Raw genomic sequence first — 5,253 nt, forward strand, 5'->3', positions numbered from 1 at the left:
TTCTAGATCGAACAAAAAATAAAATTCTATAAATAATACAGCTCCTGCTGTATTTGATACATACAATCATGCACACAAAATAATGCCCTTGACATGTCCAAGGGTCCAATCACACACAATATCTAAATGTCATAATAGTTGGAGCCTGCAACCAAAGAGTTAGCACATCCTACTATTATCCTGCCTAAATTATGTATGACATGTGCATAACCTATTTGAATTCTAAACACACAGAGGCAAACTCTAGCTCTGATACCAATTGTTGGTTAATTCTAGGAAAACGAACCGGTTCCACTGTACAAAATTTTTTTGAACAAGTGTCGAACCTTTCCTTAAATAACCTATTGTGTTCTTTAGAAGTTAAATTAGGAATCGCAGACGGAACTTAACATCATTAATTCCAAATTTAACTTATCTATTCTTAATGGTTTAGATTTGAATCGCAAGGGGAACTTAACACTATTGATTCAAATCCACCTATGTTATTAATTCCATTAAATATTAATTTTCAAAATTAGCTTCCAAGACTGCATGGCGAGGCATATGACCTTCTTGGATATGGGAGCAACCACCACCGCCTAGACAAAACCTTTTAAGGAAAGCTAATATTTAATTTCCTTAAATAACTCTAGGTTAACCAAAAGGAACAATCGAATCACAAATTCGAAAAAGAATAAAACACAAACACGAAAAATAAATTCGAAAAACTAGTTCTAATTGCCTCTTGTATTTAGAATTCTTGCAAAGAAAATAACTAATATAATGTGGAAGAAAATTACTAGTTATACCTTCTCTTTGTAAGCTAATGACCACCAGATCTTTTGCCGTATTCCTCGCCTCGCCTTGGACGTCGTGTGGGCGACGATCCTCCAAGATGAACACCACCCAAAAGCTTCTTCCTCTTCTTCTAAAATCCGGCCACCACCACCACCAAGGAGAAGAGAGCAAAGGGAAAGAGAGAAAAGAGAGGCGTCATCCACTTGAGATCTCCAAGCAAAAGAATAAGAGTTGTGTCTCATGAAGCCCCCTCACCCCTTCTTTTATATTAGTTGCCCAAGGCAAATAAGGGAAGAAATTTTATAAAAATTAAAATCTTCCTCTAGCTTTTCCTTTTCCCTTTTAATTTTCCTTTTCTTTCCTCTTGATTGAATCAATCACCAAAAATAAATTTTATTATTTTATTATTTTTAATATGGCCGGCCACCTTACTTGGGCACCAAGCAAGGGTGGCCGGCCCCTATAAGAGGAAGGAAATAAAATTTTTATAAAATTTTACAAGAAGAAAAACTCTTATAAAATTTTACAAGCTCTCTTTCCTAAAGTAGGAGTTAAAAAAGGAAAGTTCTAAAAATTAAAACCATGTTTTAAAATTTAAAACTTCTATTATAAAATTTCCTTTTTTAACATGATGATAGAAAATTTTAATTTTAAAACTTATCTTCCTTTTTCTCTTAAACCATGAGGATAGTTAAAAAAGGAAAGTTTTAAAACTTTTAAAACTCTCTATTAAAACATGTGGCCAAAATCAAATAAGAAAAGATTTTAAAATTAAAATCTCTCTTTTAAAACTTATAGTTTTCTACAAAGAGAAGATTTTAAAAATTCAAAAACAACCCTCCTTGTTTGAATATTGTGGTCGGCCCCTTCAAGCTTGGTCACCAAGCAAAGGGTCGGCCCTTATAGAAAAGGATGTGGCCGGTCCTTGCTTGGTCACCAAGCATTGGACCAGCCCACTTCTTGGACACCAAGAAGAGCCTCAAATTTGGATGGACTTGAGGCTATAATGAGGCTATGACAAGGACCTAGAGAAGAAATTGGTTTTGGCTTTCCGATGAGCTTGAGTATCCCATGTTCGCCCCGAACACACAACTCAAGTTCATCGATAATAACTCATTCCACTATAGAATTATTATCGCACTACCGCACCAATCCCAAATTACATTATGGGCTCTTTCTTATCATAAGTGTGTTAGTCTCCCTATGTTTAATATTACGAATGTCCACTAATTAAGTAAATTACTGACAACTCACTTAATTAATATCTAGCTCCAAGAATAGTACCACTCAACTTCATTGTCATGTCGGACTAAGTCCACCTGCAGGGTTTAACATGGCAATCCTTATGAGCTTCTCTTGGGTACATTCTCAACCTAGATAACTAGGACACAGATTCCTTCTATAATCAACAACACAAACTATAAGTAATGTTATTTCCCAACTTATCGGGCATATTGATTTATCGAGCTAAACCTCACCCTTTGATAAGTCAAAGAAATAAATATTAAATATATGTGCTTGTTATTATATTAGGATTAAGAGCACACACTTCCATAATAACTAAGGTCTAGTTCTTTTACTAAGTCAGTACGAAAAGAACTTACCTAAATGGTCCTACTCAATACACTTAAAGTATATCAGTGTAATTTATTAGTCAAGATAAACTAATACTTAATTACACTACGACTATTCTGATGGTTTGTTCCTTTCCATCTTAGTTGTGAGCAACTGTTTATAATTTATAGAGAACCGACAACATGATCTTCTGAGTGTGACACCACACTCCATGTTATCTACTATATAAATTTATTGAACAATTACATTTAACAAATAAATGTAGATATTGACCAATGTGATTCTTTTATTTCAAAAATAAATGTTTATAAAAGATAGGCTTTTATTATACACTCCAACAATCCCACCGTTGTCTGTTGCTTGGCCTAGTGGAATGGCCGCTCGGCCAGGATTCTAATACCCTTGCGTTTGTTGGCACACTGAGTGGGATAGCCGCTCGGCTGAAAGCCCCCTGTCCAAGTGTCGTCCTGTTTCTAGGCCGAGTGGCATGGTTGCTCGGCCAGAAGCCCACTGTCCACATGCTCTATTGCTTGGCTGAGCGGGATAGCCGCTCGGCGGGCAGGTCATTATCCGTGTGCTCGGCTGATATCGAGTCTGCTACTAGGCCGAGTGGAGGAGCTGCTCGGCTCAGCTTCTGTGCATCCCTTGAGCGTCAGTTTGACTACTCGGTGTCGGAGATGGTGGGTCGGTGCTTAACCCCCTATCGGAATATGCCTCGCTCGACCAGCCAAGGTCATCCATTCGTTGACCGTCTTGACTTTGACCTCCACCGTGGCAACAGGAAGGGGCCCCTCACCATCACTGCATCAGCAGCTATATAGTTCGAAGAGGACTTTTTATCATATTAGATTCTTTCTCATGCCATTGATGTTAGGGATCGTTGCATATATGTTCTTACAATGTTTTTTTGCGTTTGTATTTGTCCCTTTCAAATTTCAATTTGGCATAAAAATGATGATAGATTAACTAATCATGACATAAACTTAATAATAATTACTTTCAAATATATATAGGTAAATTTTGTATTGATGGAAAGTATAAAATGTCATAGTTCTCACATTTTAATATTATCTTTAATAATTATTTTTATTTGAAAAGTTCCAATCATTCAATAATTAATTCTTGAATACAATATATCACTTGTATCTTAAAGTAGTATTAGTCATTATCAGCAATACGTTAAACTAATTATATTCACAACCTTTGAGCATTGGTATTAATGTTTATAATGATATTATAATTTATTGATTCTAGTGACAGCCATGCAGTTTCAAATCATTAACATTTAAATATCTAAGAGGCACTTGATATAAAAACAATTTACTACCATTTATTTCCTTCAAATCATTAACATTTAAATATCTAAGAGGCACTTGATATAAAAACAATTTACTACCATTTATTTCCTTCAAGAGACTTTGTGTTTTTTCTTTGTGATCATCACCCTATATTGATTATATGTGAAGTTTTTGTGCTACGGAAACACATTCCTACTTATTGTGTCAATATAATTTCTAATAATTTCAATTTTCTATTAGAAATTTTGATAAAAAGTTGTTAGAGGTGCAAGAGAAAGACATAATTTTGAAGTGTTGATAAAGAGACAGAGATCATCAGCTATTATAATCCAAAAGTGTGTGAGAAAATGGTATGCTAGGAAGATCTTTAATGAGCATCTAAGGGATGTTATACTACTGTAGTCTGGTAACAAACTTCTATTTATTAGTATTAGCCCTAGTACCAATTATGAGATGATTGTAAAGAGCTTCTTTTGTATCATATTTCATTACTAATAATAGCAAAGTTGGTTATTATATTTACTTCAATTCAGTATCGAATAAATAAGTATAATAATGTCCTAGAGTAGGAGATTCTAATCTACAACATATCAATTGGTTGAATTGATAGTGAGATATTGTAGATATACATAGAACACTACTCTTAACTATTCCTAGTCAAGTATTGTAAACCCCTCTAGTTTTAAAATAATAGAAAATGAAAATAATCTATAAAATAATTTATTTAGTTTATAAGTATATGAACCTAATGCAGAATCAGTCAAACTCGAACTAATGCGATAACCATAAAGAAGCAAAAGAAAACATGTCTTTTTATTTTAACCTCCCTCAACACTCCAAAAGAAAATCATACGGAAAATGTAGGGGTCACTGGGTCAAGTGCCTTGCTTCAATACAGTCCACTCAAGAATCCTGCCCCTCCGTCTCTAGCTCATGCTCTCCTGCACCAAACAACCACAGTGAATCTTAAGACTCAACAAGTACAAAATTCATAAATAACAAGTACCACATATACAAACCCATACAATTTAAACTAAGTGAACTCAAGTAAATGTTTATGAATCGAAAAAAATGAATGAACTTTCTCAACTAAATTTCTTAAGAACTCATCTTTCAGTTTTTTTTTTCTTACCACTCAACCTCATGTCGCTTGATCAAGCTCTGTCAAACCATGGTACCAGCCTGATATAGCATCCCAGTACTTTTCTGAAATCCATACCTGTCAAGTGCAGGGCACCCCGGTGCTTGTCCGAAGTCTACTACGAGTCAATTTGATATTGTTGGTTGTTATTCGGAAAACCTAATGATTTCACTGTACAAAAATTTTGTACAAAGGTCTGAACCTTTTCCTAGCTACCATGTGTTCTTTTAAATTAAACTCGGATCGTCTGCGGAACTTAACACATTTGATCCTAAGTTTAATTTATTTGTTCTTTTAGGTTTAGACTTGAATCTCCTGCGGAACTTAACACGTTCGATCCAAATCACCTAGGTTATTAATTCCATTAAATATTAATTTCTAAAATTGGCTTCCAAGACTGCATGGTGAGGCACATGGCCTTCTTGGATATGGGAACAACCACCACCGCCTAGACAAAGCCTT

The sequence above is a fragment of the Zingiber officinale genome, chromosome 6B, assembly GCF_018446385.1.
Source record: "Zingiber officinale cultivar Zhangliang chromosome 6B, Zo_v1.1, whole genome shotgun sequence".
Classification (NCBI taxonomy): domain Eukaryota; kingdom Viridiplantae; phylum Streptophyta; class Magnoliopsida; order Zingiberales; family Zingiberaceae; genus Zingiber; species Zingiber officinale.